General features: G+C 42.1%; 1 long non-coding RNA gene and 1 pseudogene across 1 annotated transcript; one reads left to right on the top strand and one right to left on the bottom strand.

Annotated features, from left to right (window-relative positions):
• Positions 1–1521: 1521 nt before the first annotated feature.
• Positions 1522–21038, bottom strand: LOC121441876. The gene is made up of 3 exons (XR_005973514.1): positions 20983–21038; positions 3873–4002; positions 1522–1570 (listed from the first exon to the last, which is right to left on the bottom strand). It is a non-coding gene; the product is annotated as an uncharacterized LOC121441876 (long non-coding RNA).
• Positions 9134–11163, top strand: LOC121441875 (annotated as a pseudogene).
• Positions 21039–24504: the final 3466 nt, after the last annotated feature.

The raw sequence follows: 24504 nt of genomic DNA, 5'->3' as shown, positions 1-24504 counted from the left end.
GGTGGCCCAGTGGCTAAGAGCAATTACTGCTTTTGCAGAGGACCTAAGTTCAATTCCCAGCACCCACATTAGGTGGCTCACAACTGCCAGTTCCAGGGTACTTGACAGTCTCTTCTGACCTTTAAGGACACCTGTACTCATGTGCACATAGACATGAGCATGCATACTATAAATAAATCTGGAAAGAAAAACAAAATCGGATGTGGTAACACATATCAGTAATTCCAGGCTGGAACTGCCAGTTGTGGTGCACGCCTTTAGTTCTAGCACTCAGGAGGCAGAAGCAGATGGATCTGTATGAGTTCGAGGCCAGCCTGGTCTACAAAGTCAGTTCTGGGACAGCCAGGGTTATGCTGAGAAACCTTGTCTCAAAAACCTCCCCCCGCCCCCCAAATCGTCTAAAACAAGATTGTCAGCCTGAAATACAAAACAAGACCTTACCTGGGGAAAATGTAAGCTGAGCATAGTGTAACATGCCTGCCATCCTGGCACTGGGAAAGTGGAGGCAGATAGACGGGTGTTCAATGCCACTAGATTAGTCTAGTTGGATTTTTTTTTTTTACTCTAGCCACATGTTGGGACGCCAGCATGTTGTTGTTTGTTTTTTATTACTCTTTGGCTCCTTTTGGCTTTTGGAGGGACCCACAACCCAGGTCCCAAATCACACACAGAGAGACTTATACTTTCTTATGAATGCCCGGCCTTAGCTTGACTTGTTTCTAGGCAACTTTTCTTAAATGATCCTGTCTACCTTTTGTCTCTGGACCTTTTCCTTTTCTTACTTCTACATATCTTACTTTTACTTTACTCTGTGGGTGGCTGACCCCTGACATCCTCCTCTCCTTGTCCTCTTGTTCCTTTGCTTTCTCCAGATCTTTCCTTCTATTTACACTATGCCTGCCAGCCCTGCCTATCCTTTCTTCTGCCGTGCTGTTGGCCGTTCAGCTCTTTATTCGCTCATCAGGTATTTTTAGACAGGCAGAGAATCACAGCTTCACAGAGTTAAACAAAAGCAACACATCTTTACATCATTAAACAAATGTTCCAGGGCATAAGCAAATGTAACACAGCTTAAAATAATATTTTCAACAAGTTATTTGTAAATGCATGAGACTCTGTATTTAACAACATCAAAAAGTATATCTAGGCAGTGGTAACTACATCTATAATCTCAACATCCGGAAGACAGAAGCAGGATCACCAGCACAAGTTCAAGGCCAACCCGAGCTACAGAGTGAAAGGGGTGTGGTCTGTGAGTGTAACAGAGAGAGTTGACTCGCATCTGTAATCCCATCTTTTGAGATGCTGAGGCAGGATGATTTCTGAAAGATCTGGGCTACATAAGACCCTGTCTTAAAAAATAAATATATAACATGCTGGTAGGTCACTCTCCTGAAGTTTTGGGTTTGATCCCCAGTTATTAAAAAAAATATTATCCAGGAGGTGATGGTGTATATTTGTAATCCCAGTGCTCCAGAGGCAGAGACAGGCAGATCTCTGTGAGTTAGAGCCCAGTTTGGTGTACAAATCAAGTTTCAGGACAGCCAGAGCTGTTATACACAGAGAAAACCTGTTAAAAAAAAAAACAAAAAAAATAAACCAGAAGTTAAGGTTTTACTAGCTTAAAGTGTAGGTAAAGGAAAAATATAGGTCATAGGAAAGGGGGCGTGCGACAAGTATAATCCCAGACTTCCCCTCACATCTCTGCTTCCATCTTCATTCCTAGGGGGCCTTTCTCTGCAGTGTAGGACCTGCCCACATGCCCAGATCCCACACTCCCATTTTAACAAATTAAACAGAAATGGAACTTCTCATTCCCAGAATCAGTCTGTCAATAGCCGGGAATGCTTGTGATTTGTTCCACTCGACCATCTGCCTTGCCCTGAAGTCAATCAAGCTCCAGGGAGGTTATTATTAGCTATGGCCAATCATGGTCATAAATAGCTCTGCTCTTCTAGTAAGGAAGATAGGATTTACGACTATCAGACTAGAGATGGAAATGTTTGCCAGCCAAATACAAAAATCATATATCCCACCACAAGCTAATCATTGGCTTCTGTATAACCACATATTGCCTTCTTCCATAGCTACAATTTTAAGAATGCCTCTACCCAATAATTATCCCCTTTACTACTGAAAACAGACTCATCTTCTATCTGGAGGCAGCCATACAGAAACCATCATAGCTAATCCCAAACAGGGATCTCTGGATGTGGTTCTTCATAGTCTGTGACCAATAGCATTCTGTTTATTTATTTATGAGACTGGCCACCAACTTACTATATAGTCAAGGATGACCTTGAACTTCTGATCTTCCTGCCTCCACTTCCCCAGTGCTAGGATTTCTCCATTTTGTGTGGTTCTAGAGATTTAAAGCGGGCTTTCATTCGTAGTAGGCAGCAATTCTACCAACTGAACTACATCAAATTTCAGGGCAGCCAGAGCTGTTACATAGAGACCCAAATAGTTTTTCAAATTTTATTATGGGAATTTATTTGTATTTGTTTATGTGCCCATACACATTATACATATGTGGGGGTCAGAGGACAACCTTTGTCTCCTCTACCATGTGGGTCCTGGGAATAGAACTCAGGATATCAGGCTTGGCAGCTAGCATCTTCCTAAGTATTCATATGTACATATAGAAAGTGGGTGAATTTAATGTAGTCTTCAGAGTCACCAGGTAGTAGAGGTAGACCTTGAATTCCTGATCCTTCTGTCTTCCTGCTGGGTTTACAGGTATATGACACTATGCCTGGCCTCTAGCTGTTTAAAGTGAAGACATAGGTGTGGGTATAGCTCAGAGGTAGAGAGCTCGCTTAGCATGTGCAAGGCTATTGGTTTAGTCTCTAGTACAATGAGAAAGAAGAGGGAGGGTATCATATCAAGCTATTGGTTCTTCGGTTAGTGCCATGCCCACTACTTTTTTGCAGTACAATAAAGAGATCAGTTTTCTTTGTTAGAAACAAAATCAAAAAATAAAACTGTCATTCAATAATTTCACAACCCACTGGACCCAGTAAGTTCTAGACTACCCCTATCTCCCAAGGGGGCTGGAAATATTAAGGTCCAGGGTTCTGTTGCTAAGTCAGAAGAACCAATGAATGAAGAGAATAAGTACAAGTCAATAGCCAGGTGTCTCCACACTGTGCCAGGAATGAGGCACTATGCAGGATGTGTTTGCAGGTCTAGCTGATGCTCTCCTGTTTCTATGCCGCCTCTGGACACTGGCTGTGCTTATATTACATGTATTTTGAATAGCTCACTGTGTCCATAGCTTGGTCATATCCTACCCTCAAAGCCAAAGGGACAAAGTTGGCCACAGATGAGTAAACACTTGTTGAACAAAGCGCAATGGTGGGACACCTCAAAACTGAGTCATTAGGCAAGTCTGTCACCATTGTACATCAGAGTGTACTCAGACAAATCCAGGCGATATCTTCCTGCTGAGATAGGAATAAATATCCACTCATTGCTGATAACTGTCTTAGTTGGCATTTCTATTGCTGTGAAGAGACACTATGACCATGGCAACTCTTACAAAGGAAAACATTTAACTGGGAGCTTGCTTACAGTTCAGAGGTTAGTCCATTGTCATGGCAGGAAGCATAGCAGCTTGCTGGCAGACATGGTGATGGGGAAGTAACTGAGAGTTCTACATTTGGATCTGAAGGCAGCATGAAGAGAGTGAAACTTGGTCTTGTTTGAGCATCTGAAACTTCAAAGCCCGTTGACAATGACACACTTCCTCCAACAAGGCCATACCTTCTAATAATGCTACTCCCTATGAACTTCTGGGGGCCATTGTCAGTCAAACCACCACACTGACCAAAGGAACCATTCTACCAGGCTTAGTGAACCAGGATACTTACAGATGCGTAGATCACTGCTAGTCAGCAGTGTGAGTGATGACGCAGGAAAGCTGCAGCCTTGAAACTCCCTATACCGCCTTCAGTCACCATGTTCAGATGTGGGAAGTGAATGATGGGGCAATTAACTTTCCTGGACAATCAACATGAAGTTAGAAACAGAATTAGCTTCCCTTCATCCCAGGGGCTTCACTGTGAGGAAGTTGCTTTCCCACCAACCTTTCTTGCTTTGAACACACCTACAGACATTTTGGCTTACACTCATATATGGTGTTTGTGCTGGCTAATCTGATGTCAACTTGACACAAGCTAGAACTGTCTGCAAGGAGGGAGCCTCAGTTGAGAAAACTGGATGTAAAGCGTTTTCTTAATTAGTGATCAGTGGGGAAAGGTCTCGCATATTGTGGTTGGTGCCATCTTTAGGCTGGTGGTCCTGGGTTCTATAAGAAAGCAAGATGAGCAAGCCATAGGGAGCAAGCCAGTAAGCAGCACCCCTCCATGGTCTCTGCATCAGCTCCTGCCTTTAAGATCCTGCCCTGCTTGAGTTTCTGCCATCGCTGCTTTTGATGATGTGTTATAGAACTGTGAGGAAAATAAACCCTTTCCTCCTGCAAGTTGCTTCTGGTCATGGTGTTTCATCATAGCAATAGTAACCCTAACTAAGACAGTGTTATAGCAAGATGCTTGTCACTTTACAAGATATTTATCTTTCTGAAGTCTCATGTTATGTTTTTTATGCTTAGATAGTTGGTGTTAGGGACTAGAGAGATGGCTTAATAGTTAAGAACACTGCTGTAAAGCTAGAGAGATGGCTCAGTGGTTAAGAGCACTGATTGCTTTTCCAGAGGACCCAGTTTAATTCCTAGTGCCCACATGGCAGTTCACAACCAGTGACTGTCTCCAGGACCTGACACCTTCTTCAGCTTCTTCACCCTCTTTTGGCACCAGGCAGACATAAACATACATGCTGGCAAAGTGTCTATATACATAATTTTGTTTGAAGAGAGTACTACCACTCTTCCAGAAGAGCTAAGTTTGGTTCCCAACATCCATGTCTGAGATCTCATAACCCATATATAACTCCAGCTCCAATGGATCCATCACCCTCTTCTGGCCTCTGTGGGGTAACATTAAAAATAAACCCTAAAAAATATTTTTAAATTTTGTTATATGTGTTTGAATGTCTCTAGTCCTCTGCAAGAGCATGTTCTCTTAGCTCCTGAACCATGTCTCCAGCTCCTAAAAAGTATTAGGCTCAGAGGTTAAGGGCATTGCCTGCTCTTCCAAAGGTCCTGAGTTCAATTCCCAGCAAACACATGGTGCTCACAGCTATTTGTAATGAGGTCTGGTGCCCTCTTCTGGCCTGCAGGCATACACACAGATAGAATATTGTAAACATAATAAATAAATAAATAAATAAATAAATAACAAAGTTGGGACTAGAGGCCAGTAAGATGGCCAGGATGCCTGCACTTACACTCGCACACCATATACTCATAGTAAATATTTCATGTTGATGCTAGAATTTTTGGGTTCATTTAAAGTTGAAAACCTAAGTCTACTGTTCAACGCTCTGTAATTACTTTGAATCATTCTAAATCAAATGAAGTGTACAACAAAACTGTAACTGTTTTCACTTCTTCCAACAGTAGATGGTGCTGTTGAACATAGTAATTTGTAATTATAAAAATTTGTAATCTCAAATATATAGTTATACCATACAGACCTAGGTTCAGTTCTTAGCACACACATAGTAACACACAATCATTTGTAATTCCAGGCCCATGGGATCCAGTGCCTTCTGTGGGCACTGCACACCACCACACATGATGCACAGACACTTACAGGGAAGTCACCTGTACACATAAAATAAGAGGGAAACTTTTAAGTTAATTACACTCAAATATTTTGTGATATGCTAACTTAAATAAAAGAAAGGTTTAAATATATAATTTATGGGGTGTGAATGTAGCTCAGTAGTAAATCATTTGCCTAAGATACAACTTTATCATTACTAGACCAAGTCCTTTCCTCCTGTGCTAACCTTAACTCTGGCTCATATCTTTTGTTTTATTTTAGTCAGATCTTCACATGGCCAAGGCTGTCCTTGAAGTCATGATCCTCCTGCCTCCACTTCCCAAGTGTTAACATTTTATAGAGGAGCTTAAGACACAGCTTGGCAGCTAAGTTAAGAGTGCTTGCTACTCTTCCAGAAGACGCAGAGTTTGATTCCCAGAACCTGGCTCAGACGGCAGCTCTAAGGGGTCCAAAGCACTCTTCTGGCCTATGCTGGGCTTACTGTTCTAGAGGTAGTGGGACTTGAGAGAGTAGAGCCAATATGCGAGGCAGACTAAAGTCTCATGCAATAGCCAGCTTTATTCAGAGCATCAAACAGTTTATACTCTGAGGGTTAAGAAAGGTCATATGAGTAAAGTTCTCAAGAGTTTAATCTGTATACAACCACAAGGACAAGCCATACAATACAGAAACCATGCTTTTCCGTCAAGGCACATAAACAAACAGCAAGAGCTCTACCAGGGAAGAGCGTGAAAACATATTCCAAGAACAGGTCTGTATTTTGAACAAATTGAGGTACAAGACTCTTAGCTTGTTTTCTTGGAGTTTTTTTCACAAGTACTCAGAATTCTCCTCACAGAACTCCATTCTTGGACTGTGTTCCAAAACGAAGGCATCTGCACATGCATGGCACAACTTACACACACACACACACACACACACACACACACACACGAGACAGAGACACAGAGAGAGATTTTGAAGTTATTTAAGCTAGTGAGATGGTTCAGTAATGAAAGGCATTCCCATTCAAACAAAAGCCAGAGAGTGAGGCACAGACAGATATTTCCAGAAACTTCGCACACATCAGATACTTCTCCAAACCCTAATTCGTAACAAGGCCATGGCTGGGTCAGTGGTTAGGAATGCTTGCTGCTCTTGCAAGGGGTCTACAGTTCAGTTTCCAGTACTCACATTTGGTAGCTCACCTATAATTCCAGCTCCAGGGAATCTAGTACCCTTATCTGGTCTCCATGAGGACGGGAACAGATGTGGTAATGTGGCACACACCACACCCACACCCACACCCACTCACACACAAATTCAATTTAAAAACTTTAGAACTGTTGGGATTAATGAGTCCTGGCCTTCAGCTGCTCTTCCCTCCTAGAACCTTCTAATTAAAGTTACTAGAAGCTGTGCCTAGCTTAGAGGATCAGAGGATGGGATTTTCACCTGTTGGCTATTGACTGCAGTGTATTTAAGCCTGCATGGTGCTAATAAAGAGGGGCTTTGTGGTATCAGTGTTTAAAGGTCTGTGTGCCAGTCTTTCTCTGCGTCGGTATTTTCAACCTCCAGCCCTTTGCCCGAAGCTGGCGAACTGGGATCTAATGCATAGAGCACAGATGGGGCTACGGTGTGCGGCATAGAACAAAGCCAACCATGATATTTGCAAATTGTGATTCTCAAATTGGGTGGCTTTGACTGCTCTCCGTGGTTCTGAACGGGGCTTACTCATAAAGACTCAAGCCTACTTCTCTAATAATGTTCCTTCATAAATCCTTCTGTGCTGGCAGGCAAAGTAAAGACAAAAATGTCAATAAAAGAAAAACAGAGAAAACAGAAGAAGGAAGATAAGTACAGTGGATAATTACTTACAAATTCGGGTATAAAAAACAGGAAATTCACTTTGAGATTTTCAAATACTTTGAAATACTATCCAGCCTGGCCCAGTGGTGCACTTCTTTAGTCCCAGGAGGCAGAGGTAGTTGGATCTCTGTGAGTTCAAGGCCAACCTAGTCAACACATGAGCTCCCAGGCCACATAGAATTACTTGATGAAATCTTGTCTCAAATTAATTAACTAATTAATTAAAAAACAACAACAAAAAGTTTTAATTATCTAATTGTGGTGACACCTTAATTTAATGCTTAAGACGTGAATCAAAAGTTCAAGCTCATCTTCAGCTGCTTCAAGGATTACTAATTAACTCTGAGTTACCAATAATGAACAAGTGTTAAATTAAGGAAAGAAATAAAAGCACTTCCCCTTGGAGTCATTGAACCAAGAGTGCATCCACATTTGAATTCTCTGCTTTGTGTTCCCTGTGTCTTTTATCTACTGTCTGTCTGTTGCATGAGTCTGAATCTGTGCCTGCCTCTGTGTGTGTCCCTGTGTGTCTGTCTGTTCTGCCTCTGTGCGTCTGTTCCTAACAAAGGGTTTCCTCTTTCTTTATTGAACAACATAAAAAGCATCACATGGGGATGGAATGGGAAACTTACAGAAATATATAATAATTATTCTAGGAATTAAGTCACTATTTCCAACTGACTCAGAAATAAACATCGTTGAGGATCAACCAGTATCCGTTTATGCTAGATTTTAGGTTGCTTTCAACTTCTGTACTTACTGCTTTCAGCAAATGGCACACGTGTAGTATCTGGGCCAGGTATGGAAGAGTACATAACATTACAGCTATGCATTAGCTGTAATTAGGCAAGGTTGTAAAAGTTGATTACATGGGAAAAACAAAGCAATTAATGTTGCTTGTTATATTGTTCTTTTAACCTCAGGTTAAACAAGCAGTTTGAGTACATGGTAGGCTAGTAGTCTAAAATCCTAGGTGTATTAATAGCTCTGGCTGTGAGGCTCAGCAAAAGTTCCAGTCTTTTAAAATATAAGAGATATTCTCAGAATACATCATTGCCACAAGCTTCAAAAGGTTTGAGGCCAGACTTGGCTATTTGAGGCCTTGCGAGGGGAGGGAGTTCTCGCTAATGTCAAAGTTACAACAAACTAACTCCCATACGCCATATTCACACCCATTAAAAAAAACTACTGGAGAATTTTTTTTAATTTTTGAAAGTTAATTATTTAATTTTATGCCTATGAATTTGCTGCATGTGTGTATATCCCCTGTGCTTGATTCCATGGAGATGCTAGCACTACAGCATCTTACTACTACAGGTGAGTAATGTCCAGCCTCAACAGTCAGTCTTTCCAGTCAATCTGAAAATGTCTACACTGTCTGTTAGCTGGGTATGTGTTATTGGGGATCTGATTTTTTTTCTTTCTCTTACAGCAATGGGCTGGGTTAGCAATGAGGCAAACTATTTTTAAGAATTATTTTATGCAGGTCACTGTGTTTGGCATTCGGTTGAGTTACGTCCAATACCCAGTGGGAGATCGAAGGCAGTGGAGTCCTGGCAGTGGGGACAGTGTGGGCTGCTGTGTGGGACAGAGTCATCATGGGCCAGGCTGGGAAGAAATCTGAGAAGAAACCAGTTTGCTGGTGGAAGCGTGTGAAATCAGACTATATGAGCCTAGACAGTTCAAGAGGTTTAGAAGAGCCAATGAAGTAAAGACTGTTTACTTCCAATTGTCAGAAAATTTTGGAAAGAATGGAAGCCCTAAACCAAGAACGGAAGCAATGAAGGATACAGCCAGCACACATCATGATTTCTTGTCAGTGACCCGGGGACTGGATTTTCCAGCACAAGTCATCTGGCTAAACACCCTGAATGCAGTCGCATCAGGCCCATGATGTATTCTTGTCTCCCTGACAGCAGAATTTTATAGTGGAAGATGAAACTGTTTTACATACCATTCTTTGTATGGGGAATGAAGTTCTAGATCAGGATGGCACTTTCACCGAAGAACTAGTGAAAACTGGGATGGAAAAGTGCATGGAGACAGAGAATGTAGGTGTATAAATGGTGAATTTTTGTGGAGTTGGTAAATGTTTTTGCTTAATAATAATGACAATGATGATGATGGAGATGATCCTGATGAAAGAAAACCCAGAAATATCTAGAGGATAGTCAAGATGAGAAAATTGCCCACCTTGGAAATCTGCTGATTAAATTTTTGGAGCTATTTCCTCAATGTTTCCAGATGAGGGTACAGCAGAAGAAATATATATATCCATTGCTCATCAGGCAGCAGTTACCAGGTGCTCTGCCTCCTGAATGCACCCCAAGCATAGATGGACCAAATGCTAAATGTGTTCAGAGGGAGCAAAGCTTATGTTAACTTCATACACTTTTCTGTAGGTGATGTTTTAAGCATGACTGCTTCCTACATCCCTTCCATGCAACACCCAACACATAAGAGCAGAACACAGAAACAGCTCTGAATAACAAGCCTCATGGAACAGTGTTATCAGCATCTGAAGGGAGCTAAGGAGGTTGCTGCTACCCTCACTACTGAGTGAATAAAGCCATCACCCCAATGCCCAGGGGCCACAGAAGAGGAAGACTTCCTAATAACAGTCAGTGTGCTAGAGTCAGAGAAGTGGGAATTGAAGGGGGAGAGAACAATGAAGAAGAAAGAAAAGATGGAACTTGCAGCTCCTCGGAAGCAAATTCCCAATGTCAAACACCAATAAAGATGAAGCCAAATACTGAAGCTCCCGAGAATATGATGTGGAGTAGTGCTGGAGCCTCTGTGTTTAGAGTGCTCATTGGTTCTTCTGAGAGTAACTTCTGTGCCATTGCTAGGCTAATTGAGACCAAAACATGCAAACAAGTGTATGAGTTCAGAGTCAAAGAGTCCAGTGTCAGCATGTGTCCCCACTGAGGACATGGACACTCCAGTGTTGGCATGTGTCCCCACTGATGACATGGACACTCCAGTGTCAGCATGTGTCCCCACTGGGGATGTGGACACTCCTCCAAACATGAAGAAAAGAAAATACCGATTATGGGTTGCACACTGCAGAAAGATACAACTGGAAAAAGATCAAAGCCACCTTCCTGGACATTGCTGCAAAGCACAGTATAACCCTGGCTATCTGGGAGTGTGACCCTGACCTCTGTCCTACATGTGGAGCTGCAGACCATTGGGACAGCAAAAACATGTCCTGCAAGGACTGCAGTATTTGGTGGGACTCTATAAAGCACGTATTGCTGTCACCATCTAATGTGGCAGACTGGGGGATCTTTATCAAAGATCCTGTGCAGAAAAAAAATGAGTCCACCTCAGAATACTGTGGAGAAATTATTTCTCAGGATGAAGCAGACAGAAGAGGGCAAGTATATGACAAATACATGTGCAGCTTCCTGCTCATTTTAAACAATGACATAACCCACAAGGACAACAAAATTCATCTTGCTAACCATTCAGTAAATCCAACTGCTATGAAAAAGTTACCATGGTTAATGCTGGTCACAGAATATGCATCTTTGCTGAGAGCCATCAGGCTGGTAAAGAGCCGGTTTTGGGTTACAGTTATAGCCAGGCTGACGCCCTGAAGTATGTGAGCATCGAAAGAGAATAGAAATCCCTTGACATCAGTACCTCTTCTCTTCCTCCTGAAACAGCTACCTAAACTTCAAGAACCTTGAGTACTGTAGGCAATTTAGAAAAAGAAAATGCAGTTTGAATTCTGAATTTGCAAAGTACTCTAACAGTAATTTATAGTGATGAGTTTTAAAAATCAACCTTTTGTTGGCTTCTTACCAGCTGCAAAGTGTTTGTAACAGTGAATTTTTGCAATAATGTGCAATATGGTACACTTTTCAACTTTGAATAAAGAATACATCAACTTGTAAAAAACCATTTTATGCATTAGATCTTATTTATATTTGTGTGGCATGTGTATGTGGGGGGTATGTGTGATGTGTATCTGTGTGGTGGAGGGGATCTGTGTGGTGCATGTATGTATGACTCGGTATGAGGTATGTGTGGTATACGTTGTGTGTGTGCCTAATAGTTTTATGTCAACTTGACACAAGCTAAAGTCATTTGAGAGAAAGAAACCTCAATTAAGAAAATTCCTCTATAATATCCCCTGTAGGGCGTTTTCTTTATTAGTTATTGCGGTGGTTTGGATAGAAATGGTCCCCATGGCCTCATATATTTGAATGCTTGGTCAATAAGGAGTGACACTACTTGACAGGGATTAGGAGGTATAGTCGTGTTGGAAATGTGTTACTGGGAATGAGCTTTGGGGCTCCAAATGCTCAAGAATGTCTCTTTCCTTTCTGCTGCCTGCAGATCTGGATGTAGAACTCTCAGCTCCTCCAGGACCATGTCTGCCTGTGTGCTACCATGCTTCCCACTGTGCTGATAATGGACTAAACCTCTGAAACTGTAAGCAAACCCCAATTAAATAATTTACTTTTCAAGATTTGCTATGGTCATGGTATCTCTTCAGCAGTAGAACATTGAATAAGACAGTTATTAATGTAGGGGGTGGTAGACCAATATGGGTGGTGCTATCCCTGGACTGGTGGTCCTGGGTTCTATAAGAAAGAAAGCTGAACGAGTTGTGTTGAGCCCACCAATAAGCAGCACTCCTCCATGACCTCTGCATCACCTCCTGGCTCCAGGTTCCTGCCTTGCTTGAGTTCCTGTCCTGACTTCCTTTGATTATGAACTGTGATGTAGAAGTTTAAGGTGATTAAATCCTTTCCTCTGTGGCATGCTTTTTGGGTTGTGGTGTATAGATGGAAGTTTCTGTCCTGCCTGGTACCACATCCATTAATCCCAAATAAACACACAGAGGCTTATATTAATTATAAACTATTTGGCCTATTCCTCAGTCTTATTACTAACTAGCTCTTACAATTTAAATTAACCCATAATTCTTGTCTGTGTTTAGCCACATGGCTTGGTACCTTTTCTCAGTAAGGCATTCTCATCTTGCTTCCTCTACGTCTGGCTGGTGACTGCATATCTGCCTTTCCTCTTCCCAGAATTCTTCTAGTCGGGTTGTTTCACCTATACTTTCTGTCTGGCTACTGGTCAATCAACATTTTATTACAACAATAAGCCTGATAGAACTTTATAGTGTATAAGGGCATTATCCCACAGCAATGGAGTTTTATCACAGCAATTAGAAATCCCAATTAAGACTGTGGGTGTGTGTTGTATGTGTGTATGTGTCAATGTGTATATGTGTGGTGTATTTATGAGTGGTATTGTGTTAAGGTGTGTGTGTGTTGTGGTATAGTGTGTGTGTGGTTAAGTACAGGTGAGTGCAGTGCCTGTGGCATACAGAAGAGGGTGTCAGAATCCCTGGAGCTAGATTAACAGGTTATGTGAACTGCCAGATGTGAATGCTGAAATTAAGCTCTGGTAGTCTGCAAGAGCAGGAAGTGCTTTTAGCCTCAGAGCCATTTCTTCAGCCTTGAAATGTAAATTTCAGATAGAATTTATAATATTGAACATATTAAACACAATATTAAACAACAAGAGATGAAGTTCTTATTTTAGAACAAAACACCACTTCCTATTATCTATTTTAAAATTGACATAAGCTGTCGTTGGGTAGAAAATGAAATAAGTTGTTTGTATGATTTAATCCTTCCTTTAAGACATTTTTGGGTATCTTAGGCTGACCTTGAACTCATTAGGTAGTGAGGATTATCTTCTCCTTCTGATCCTCCCGCCTCTGCAATTACTGGCTTCTTGTGGTTTTATTTTGTTTTAAGAAATATTTTTGCTTTTACTTATGGGTATGTGTCAGTGTCATTGTGTATCTGCCACTTGAGACCAGGTGACTTCCGAAACTAGAAAAGGATGTTGGATCCCCTGTTGTTACAGTTACAAGTGGCTATGAGTCACCTAACATGGGTGCTAGGAAGCAAACTCAGGACCTCTGGAAGAGCAGTGCTTGCTATTAACTGATCTCTATAGCCTGGCACCTTTTAACTGATGATCCCTCAGTTTCCAAAATAGAACAAATAAAACAAAAAGCAAGTGATGTAGTTTGGATAATTCAGGCAAACAGGGTCATGCAGTTGGAATTCCATGGTTTGTTTTCCCCACTGCAGTCATTGGACTTTCCCTTTGTCTATATCCTGTTTGAAAGATGTGATCATAGGCTAGCCTGTGAAGCCAAGTGACAGCTCACTCACTTTGGACTTGACCTTACTTACCCTTTGTGCGTCTATAGCCTTGTTTATAAAAACCACAAAGATTAGATAAGCAGTAGCAATATCTATAATCCAAAACTGGCTCTGGGCTTTTATTTACCTTGGAGATTATGATTTGCATATTCAAGCAGTGCTCTGGACTTTATCAAAAGACTGGAGCAGAAGCTGATCCAGGACTCTTCATTCTTTGCTAGAACAAATGTCCTAATCCAAGTGTCTAAATTATCTAGGTGTTCTTTTGTTTGTTTTTTTACAATGCTGTACTAACAGGTCTAGAACCGGAGCACTAAACTGTCTAATTTCATTTGTTTGTTTGTTTGTTTGTTTGTTTGAGACACGGTTTGAAGACCTGGACAGCCTGAAACTCTCCAGGTAGACAAGGCTGGCCTTGAATCACAGAGGTCAACCAACCTGCCTCTGCCTGTGGGATCAAAGGTTGTGCCACTATACGAGGCTTAAACCTCCTAATTTCAGAGGTGATACTGGCACAGGCAATACAGCTTAGTGATTGGATATTTGCCTAAGGTACACAAGATGCAGGGTTCAATACAATAAAAATACAATACAAAAAAAAATTGAGAGTGAAATATAGGTTTGAAACCCAGTACCAAATAAAGCTAGGTGTGGAGGTTCCACTGGGGAGGTGGCTGCAGAAAGATGAGAAGTTCAAGGTCAACCTCTGCTACAGAGCTAGTTCATGGGTAGCATGTCTCAAAATAAATAAGTAATAAGTAAATAGATAAGATGATAACACATCTACATATATATCAAGGTGTTATTGATTTAAAAATCTAAGAACAAGAAGTAGTCTTTCTACAAAGGTATAAGGATATTGCTATACATGATGACTCACATCTGTAATAATCCTAGGCCTCAAACTGACGCAGGAGAATTACTGTGAGTTTGAGGCCAACTTGAACTGTCAAGTAAGATCCTGTCTCACATAAAATGAAACAAACACAGTTTTACCATAGAAAATGCAAATATGGTTTGACATCTGAGATACGAAGTGAGGCATAATTACTGCCTAGTGTTTTTTAGCTCCATCTTGTGCCACCTATCCTTCTGAGCTCTCCCAAGCTTTTCTTTCCCACAGATATCACCTTAAGATAAAGGATAAAAACAATTTCCTAAGCACGGAGATAGTCCCAGATATAGCTCACATGACTGAAATCATGACCCAAGTGATAATCAGGTCAACAGGATCTGAGCTGCTGCCATAGGAATACTCACTCTTGCCTACATTTCTTATTCTTGTGTTATAATAAGATTGCTATAAGCATTTGGAAAGCAGAGTTTACACCATTAGACCTCTGCTCATCCCAATGAAGCACCTTTCTTGCCTTTACTATCTTTCCTCTCTTTAACTGAATTTCTGGATGCTAGAGCCTTATCCTTTGGGACTTTTTAGAGCCAGGCTTTAGTCCTAATGGGTCTTATTATATTCCTTCTATATATCATTTTGTGTGTGTGTGTGTGTGTGTGTGTGTGTATGTTTGCATGTATATGTATATGGTCCAGAGGTTGATGCCACTGTTTTCCTTTGTCATTCTATATTTAACTGTTAGAGACATGGTCTCACTGAAGCTGACATTTACTGATTCAATTAGACTAGTTGGTTAGCAGGCTCCCTGGATCCTCCCGTCTCTAGCTCCCAGGGCTAAAACTATAGATGAATACCGCTGCAGCCGGCTTTCTGTGTGGGTGGTAGGGATCTGAAGGCAGGTCCTCATGCTTGTGCGGCATGCACTTTACTAAATGGATGATGTCTCTCTCTCTGGCCCAGATGATTTTTTGCTTTGTTTTTGTGTCCTAGTATCTATTATTTTGAGATACAACCAAGTACTCCACCACTGAGCTGCTCTGCTCACCATAAATTGTATTTATCTGATAGTATCCTTCATAAATACTTGGAAATTGATTTGGATAGAATCAGGAAGGTGTACTAGAGAATTCAGCCAAGAGCTCTACCATTTCAATAGAACTTTATTATTTAATTTTTGGAGACAAGTTCCATGTAACCCAGGTTAATCTTAAAGTTGCTATATAGCCCAAAGATGCTTTAAACTTTTGAGCCTTCTGCTGCCCTCCAAGTGCTGGATTTCAGGCATGTGTCACCTTGCCTGGTATTGTTGTCGAGGACTGAACTCAGTGCTTCCTGAATGCTAGTAGCATCCCGAGTGAAAGTGTATGTTTGACATGAGCACAGCCATCTCAAGGACCCAGTGCCTTGAGTGAGTGGTAAATCCTTCCTCTAATCTGAGTGGGAATGTTGACAGTGTGTTCGGAAAATGTCTGTGTTAGCTTTCTGCCACTGATTGTTTATAGCCTGAAGACTGCTCTCCTAAGAACTGCTACAAGATTAGCTAACCCTGCCTCATTGTTCTGCTGTATATTATACCCTTTGTTCATTTGTCTGCAGTATCCTATCTCCTTGTTTGGCTGTATACATTAAACTCACTGAGCTTACAGGATGCCATGGCTTCTCTATCTGAGAATCCAGATCACCAATCCCAGCTTTTCTGTGTAAGTATGTCTATGTGTAATCTGTTCTTCATTTCCCTGCCACCCCAGTGAGATCAGTTCCTGGAGCCATAGAGAACACAGCACTAGGCAAGTGCTCTACCAACCCAGCTGCACTCCAGCCCCCTCCCTTTTGTGAGTTTCTTGAGATAAAGTTTTGCTATGCAGTCCAGATTGGCCTCAAACTTGGGGTTCTCCTGCCTCGGTCTCCCAGTGCTGGGTCCATATACATGCACCACTATGTTTGACTTTCTGAATGCGCTCTCTCTCTCTCTCTCTCTCTCTCTCTCTCTCTCTCTCTCTCTCTCTCTCTCTCTGTGTGTGTGTGTGTGTGTGTGTGTGTGTGTGTGTTGTATGAAAGTATTTGCACATGGAAACCAGAAGTCAACTTCAGATGCTATTTCTCAGGAGCCACCACCTTGTTTGTCAAGACAGTGTCTCTCACTGAGATGGCATTTTGAAAAATACAAGGTGTCATTCAAATATAAAGTAATATTGCCATCACTCAGATCTATAGGTTTGTCTGTTTTCCAACACAAATGGATTGGAATGTGAGAGCATCTCTCATTTCCCTAGGAGCCCTCTGAAATGGACATGGTCTCTGTGCTCACTCTTGTGCCCACCAATCCTTGCTCTCTCCATCTCTCTACCCACCACGAGATACATGAACTATGATCTTACATTTTTTTATATTTTCATCCCAGAATGAATGTCTTAAAACAATAACATGTTTTCTTCTAGAGAGTTGTAGTGCAAATTGAACCCAGTCCATTTTAAGAATATACTCTCAGTCTCAATTTCCAAGAAGCAGAAACATGGCATTTATGGTTCTGAGAGTAAGACATATCTTCAAATTATGTCCTTGAGACCATGGGATATTTTGTACTGTTTGTTCTCAGAAATATCCATCAGAACTATGAATGGGATCAGCCAGAACTTGGCAGTTATTGTAGAGCATAACAGGGTTCCAACAAAGACCTGGGTTCTGCATCCAATGGTATCAGTTAGACTGGGTGTTGCCCTGTTGACCTTGCAGCATGACTTTGGCATTCCCAAATGTATCTGTCTGAATTCATAACCATCCTGGATCATGGGGTGGACATGCCTGGAACGTTTTGAAATCTGTCATAGAAATGCAAAAACATGATCTTATTTCTTCCTGAGGTTCTGGATAAAATGAAGGACAACAAAGAACAGGAAAGTCTGATATTCAAAGTAGCATAATAGGCCAAGTGATCTCTAACCTAACCTTGATGACTGTGTTAGCCACTTTTCTGTTGCTTGATAAAACACCCTACCAAGGCAGCTAATGGAAGGGAGGGTTTACCGGTGCTGACAGCCGCAGAAGGACAAGATCCACCATGAAGGAAAAACGCAGCAGTAAGGTGCAGGCAAGGCAGCAGGAGCAGGCATCTGAGATCACGTCTTTAAATGCAAGCGTGAAGCAGAGAGCAAAGAGAAGCAGGAAAAGCCTACATGCTCTCAAAGCCTGCCCCAGTGGCTACTTCTTCCAGCAAGACTACACCACCTTAGCCTCCCCAAATATCCCCACATACTGGTAACCAGATAGTCAAACACCTGAGCCTATGAGGGACATTTCTCACTCAAGCCACTAAAATGATCCTTGATTATCCAGAGGTCACTGAGGAGAGCAAAGACTTAGTCAGCACCCTAGGTTGAGCTAGAACGTGCTTGCTCATGGTTTCTGCCCTTCGTCTAGATTTTGCTTTCCAATACAGGATGAGAGTGCTGCCTCCTTAGAGATATTTGAAGAGAGCAAGTTAACCACTGTGACCCTTCATTTATTAATTTTTCTTCTAACTACTTATTTATTTTGAGACAGGGCCCCACTGTGTAGTACTGGGTGGCCTGGAGATCAATCTGTACACTAGACTGATCTCAAACTCACAGACATTCACCTGCCTCTGCCTCTCCAGTACTGGGATTAAGGGCCAGTGCCACCATGTTGGGCTTGGTTAGTATGGACTGCCACAAGCTAGGCTGGCCTTGAACTCACTGTGTAGCCAGGCTGCCTGTACATTTGTGATCCCCTTGATCCTCCTGTGAGCCCTAGGAAGATGAATGCACCTCTAGCCCATACCTGGCTAAGGTTAGGTAACTTTTTTTGACAGGTACTCTCACTGTGTAGTCTGGGCTCACCTGCAATGTGTGATCATCCTGCCTCAGCTTCGGAGTGCTGGGGTTTGGTGTTAAGTTTTATATCTATTTCTCTCTTATTTCTCTATGAATACTTTCATTTGATTGTGTTTCCATTAAAAAAAAACAATGTTTATACTGTATTCCTCACGTGGATGTGATCACTCTAGAATTCAAGGCCACCTTTACCTTCTAATTACTGGGGAGTGCCACCCCCCTTTACTTGGAGGTCAGAGGTCAATGTCAGTTGTCCTTTCCTTTAGCTCTACACCTTAATTTTTTTTTTTTTTTTTTTTTTTTTTTTTTTTTTTTTTTTTTTGTTTTTCGAGACAGGGTTTCTCTGTGGTTTTGGAGCCTGTCCTGGAACTAGCTCTTGTAGTACACCTTAATTTTTGAGGCAGGGTTTTGTTTTTGTTTTTTTACTAAACTTGGTGTTCACTGACCTGCCTATGCTGATAGCTGTCCAGCAAGCTCCAAATATTCTCATATTTCCACATACTCCGCACTAGGATAACATGCATGTGCCACAGGCCTAACTTTTTATTTGGGTGCTGAGAATCTGACTCCAGGTCTTCATCCTTGAGTAGTAGCAAGCACTTTATTGATTGGCCCCCACTGGTTGGTAGGCTTTTTAGTGGCTTTTAACAAAAAGGGAAGTTTTTAAAGTGTGCAGTGGTCAGGCGGTGATACAGGCCTTTAATTCCAGCACTCTGGCAGAAGCAGGCAGATCTGTGAGTTCGAGGCCAGCCTTGTCTACAAGAGCTAGTTCCAGGACAGGTTCCAAAGCTACAGAGAAACCCTGCCTAGAAAAACAAAATAAATGAATGAATTAATAAATAAAGTGTGCATACAAAATTATTTCTGAATGCTGTTAAATACAAAGCAAAAGTTGGCATGGTGATTCACACCTGCAATCCCAGCTCTGGACAGGATAAGGCAGGAAGATTCCTTCTAGTTACAGGGCCAGCCTGGCCTACAAAATGAGACCATGCCTTTAAAAAGAAAAAATATAAAGTCTGGAGATATATCTCAGTTGATAAATTACTTGTCTAGCATGCAGGAGGCCCTAAACTTGTTCACCAGCACTTCATACACCAGGCATGGTATTGCATACCCTATAGTCCCAGTGCTTAGAAGGCAGAGCTAGAAGGATCACATTCAAGGCCATCTTCTGTCATAACCTGGGCTACTTGAGACCCTGTTTCAAAATAAATAAACAATCCCTTTCTTGAATAGAGAGAGAGAGAAAAGAAAGACTAGGTGCTTTGATTGTATGCTGATTGGTTTTGTTTTTAAAACTTACAAGGGAGGGAGATGACAAAAAAATAAACTTGCAAAATAAAGCTAAACGTTTACTTTGGTACAAACCATCTCGGTGTATTTGCTCTCTAGGGCTAACATGAACATTGGACCCTTTTTGAGTGTTGATCAATATCAACAGCCACTATTATTTAGCTCCTAATCTTTAAAGCACAGTATTACTGGTAGGTGAGTCCAATCTGAGTACACTTCCATATGTTAATAGGACACAGAGCCTGGGCAGAACATAAATCTTGGCCAGCTGTTGCTGCATGACAGTAGCACTTAAGGAAAACACACATTAGTCCCTGTGAGGAATGACTTTAATAAACAGGAAGCTGGAATGGTCTGTTTTCTACTGCAAATGTGAGGTTTGATTTTAGATTGTTTATTTTCATGTATTATGTGTAGGAGTGTTTTGCAGGCATGTACATCTGTGCACTGTGGGCATGCAGTGTCCTTGTAGACCTGAAGAAGGTTTCAGATCTTCAGGAACTAAAGTTACAATTGGTTGTGAGTTACTATGTGAGTGCTGGGAATTGAACTTGGGTCTTCTGAAAGAGCAGTCATTGCTCTTCACCACCAAGCTATCTTTTGAACCCCAAATGTGAGCCATTTACTTGAGAAGAGGTTTTCCTATAAAGGTATCTTTTCTATAATAAACATGTGAAAGAATGCCTTGTCTAAATGGAGAGTGAGAATCCGTTATTTTGGATGACATGGTGGGACACAGACAAAGACTGTGATCCCAGAACTGGGGAAGTGGAAGCAGGAGAATCAGAAGCTTCAGGTCATCTGTAGTTACATAGCAAGCTTGAGGTCTGCCTGAACTACATAAGATTCAAGCTGGTGTTCACTGAGAATAAGACATAAAGACCGAGGCTAGAAAGATGGCTCAGCAGTTAAGAGCACTGGCTGTTCTTCCAGAAGACCTGAATTTAGTTTCCAGCGCTCACATGGTTGCTCATAACCCTCTGTAACTGCAGTTCCAGGGCACCCATGCCCTTTTCTCCTTACCTTGGGCATGAGGCACACAAGTCATACACTGACAGATATGCAAGCAAAACACCCATACACAGAATATAAGTAAAAATGTAAAAAATGGCTTAGGAACTATATTTATTACCATATCTCTAGCAGTTAATACCATGATTACGAGTAGCAATGTAAGTAGCTCAGTGGCTAAGAATGCTTGCTGCATAAGCTTTAAAACCTGAATTTAAGTCCCCAATACTCACATAAGAAGCCAAATGTGATCATGTGCACACCAGATTAGCTCCCAGTTCAGTGGAAGTTCAGATAGAGTTCTAGTCCACACACAGGCAAACACACACACGGGGGGGGGGGGGGGGGGAGGAAGGAGGGAGGGGAAGAGGGAGGGAGAGAGAGAGAGGATGAGAACAATAAACAGAAACACACAGAGAGAGAGAACAGAAAACAGAAACAGATTCTCCCTAGCAAGTTCAAAGCCAATCTTGGCTACATTGGCTCTTGTCTCAAAAACAAAACAAAACAAATAGAATGGGGGACCAGATATCTGGCTGTGACATGTATCACTCCATTGATCAGCAAGGTTACTCCAGCTGATCTGGCTGGCTGTGCAGGTGTCCCTTCCTCACCCTTCTGTGTCTTCCTCCCAAAGCTGTGTGCATGGTGGAAGAGACTGTTCTTTGGTGGAGGGTATCCACATAGCTGTGCTCCTCCGTGAGGACCTCTCAACAAGTACTCACAAAAGAGACTACAAAAGTATACAAAATAAAGAAGGGAAGAAAGGGAGAAGGATCAAGGGGAGTGAGGGAAGAAGTTTTAGAATGCCACATAAAGACCAAATATGGGCAGAGAAGTTCAAAATGAGTGTCTGGCCTCTTCATTCCATATGTAAGAAAGGTAAGCAACTCTCCAGGTTACAATACCTCAGCCAAGATCCAGAGTCATCATGACTTTGCCATTTGTTATTGTCATTTCCTTATGCAGCCCAGAGTTCCCTTGAACTCCAGATCCTGCTACCTCAACTGGCACTGGGAACTGGGATTATAAGACTCTACTGTCCTGCCCACTTTACAACCTGGGGATGTCCGGTAGCTGACTTTCTGGGTGTCATCACAGGTAGACCCTAGAACTGAGCATTCTAGCTCTGGATTAGTTACTTTATCATGGTCAAACTGGAGGGAGTGAGAGAAGGAAGAAGGCCGTTATGCTAGGGATCATGAAAAGTAGGCTGCCTTCAAAGCCACAGTAGGTAAAGGAAAGATCTGGTCATGAGAGTGAGCCCCCTCTACCAGGGGTGAAGGACCCTCTGGTTGCAGGCCTGTTACTGTGCTATCCCAGAAAGTCGGCTGCCGGCCATCCACTAATCTGATTCCAGACTCCCTTCCCATCGTCTGGTGTGAGAAATTGCCAGGACAATTTCTGAGAAATTGTCTCAGAGTTTCTTTTGGGTCTTTGGCTACAGTAGCTCATTTTGTTTTGCTATAAGACATGCCTAAAACTGAGTATTTTATAACTACAGAGGTTTATTTGGCTGAACCCTATCCAGCCTTCCTACTGGTGCTGTGCAGGTGTGTGAGGCCTACCTGGTTGGTCATCCATGCCAAACGGGTAACAGGTCAAAAGCTATCCAATGGTACATGGCCTACTGGAGGATGTGCTTTCCGAATCCACTGTGGGGACTGGGGAGACGAGATGGCTCAGCAGGAAAGGCTCTTGCTGTAATCCTAGCACTCAGAAGCAAGATGATCAGAAGTTCAATATCATCATTGGCTACATAATAAATTGGGTGCCAGCCAGGATATATGAAAAACCCTATCTAAAACATGAAGAAGGGGACAAGGTGTGGTCCTTTCTATCTATAATCCAGCACTCAGAAGGCTGAGGCAGGAAAATTGCTTCAAGTTCCTAGTTTGCCTCCCTACCCCCTCCACCCCAACTGTGCAGAGAGACCCTGTCTTTAAAAAAAAAATAGTTTAATTCTATTTGAGAAGGTCAGGGTAGTGGACCCAACATGGTTGACTCTCAGTGGCTTTATAAGAGATTGAACGGACACATGCATAGTCTCTGCCTCTTGCCATGTGACACTGTTTGCCACCATCACAAAGGCAAAGTCCATTACCAGAGGCAGTCCTTGGACTTTGGATCATTTCCACAAGAGCAAATAAATCTCTTCTCCATAAAGTTACCCAACCACAGCATTGCATTGCAATCGCACAAACAAACTAATATGAGTGGCCTCCTTTTTCCCTTCCTTTCCCCGTGACTTCGGTTTAGAATATATTTCACCAAGACACACATACTTATGGGTGTACAAGAGAAACAAATGTTTGCTAAGGCTGTGCTTTTGTTCTGTATATATTACACTATTCTCTTATGTGCTCCTCCTTTCCTATTATATCCTGGATTTTAAAACTCGTGAATTGATTTCACAACTGTAGAGGGTCATGAACTGTGGTTGAAAACAGTGTTTTGACAGATACTGCTATGTGACTCAGAAGTTTCTCCTCTCTTCCCCTTTACTGTTTCTTTTACCTGGGAGCTGTGCAGTATTACCTGCTAAAGTGATCGGTTACAACAAGGCTGGGTAACAGAGTGGGGAAAGTGAGAACCATCACTGACATTTCATTCAAGTCATACTGAGCATAGAAGAATCTCAGAAAGAGATGAACCAAAAGAAGAAAACACCATATGGTGTCCACCTGCGATTCCCGTTCCTGGGACACAAAGACAGGTGGATCAGATGTCCAAGGTCATCCTCAGATATATAATAAGCTACAGGAGAGCCCCCTGGCCCTTTTAAAAAGGCAAAAAGCATGACTCATGATTATGTTGTATTCTTTTTTTTTTTTTTTTTTTTTTTTTTTTTTTTTTTTTTTTTTTGGTTTTTCGAGACAGGGTTTCTCTGTGGTTTTTTGGTTCCTGTCCTGGAACTAGCTCTTGTAGACCAGGCTGGCCTCGAACTCACAGAGATCCACCTGCCTCTGCCTCCCGAGTGCTGGGATTAAAGGCGTGCGCCACCACCGCCCGGCTTATGTTGTATTCTTATTCTATTAGATACTTTCATCTCAATGACAAATGCCTGAGAAAACAGTTTAGGGAGATTTGTTCATGGTCAGTTGCCTGCATTGTTTTAGGTCTGAGATGAGGCAGAACAGTGTGGTGGGAAGGGTGTGGCAGAGCAGAGTTGCTCACCTCAAGGCAGCTGGGAAGCAGGCAGAGCAAGGAGGAGTGCCCAGGGACCCCTAGTTACCTCCTTCCTCCAGCTGGGCCTGCCTCCTAGTTTGCACTTTCCAACAATGCCATCAAATTGAAAAAGAATACTATCCAAAAAGGAAGGAGGAGTGCCTATAATCCCAGGACTGGGTGGCACACGCCTGTAATCCCAGCTCTGAGACACCAAGGTTCAAAGCCCACTTTGGGCTGTAGTAAGTTTCAGGCCAGTTTTGACAATTTAGTGAGATCCTGTCTCAAAAATAAAAAGTAAAAGAGTTCAGAGTGCTTGGTGCATTCTCTGGTATTTAACACACACACACACACACACACACACACACACACACCTATTGTTTCAACAGGGGAGAAGTTGGTGACAGCAAGTACTGTGAGCTTCAGGACAATAGACGGGCTGGTGTGAGCAATATGGTGAGATCCAGGGCAGTCAGGGTTACAGAGTGAGATCCTACCTTAAAAAATAGTTTGCCAGGCAGTGGTGGTATCTTTAATCCCAGCACTCACACAGCTGGCTCTCTGAGGTTAAGGCCAGCCTGGTCTAC

This window comes from Microtus oregoni, unplaced genomic scaffold (assembly GCF_018167655.1).
Source record: "Microtus oregoni isolate MIOR12 unplaced genomic scaffold, Mior012 000082F_ref0000272, whole genome shotgun sequence".
Taxonomy (NCBI): Eukaryota; Metazoa; Chordata; class Mammalia; order Rodentia; family Cricetidae; genus Microtus; species Microtus oregoni.
This window is presented reverse-complemented; position numbering and strand designations above follow the sequence as displayed.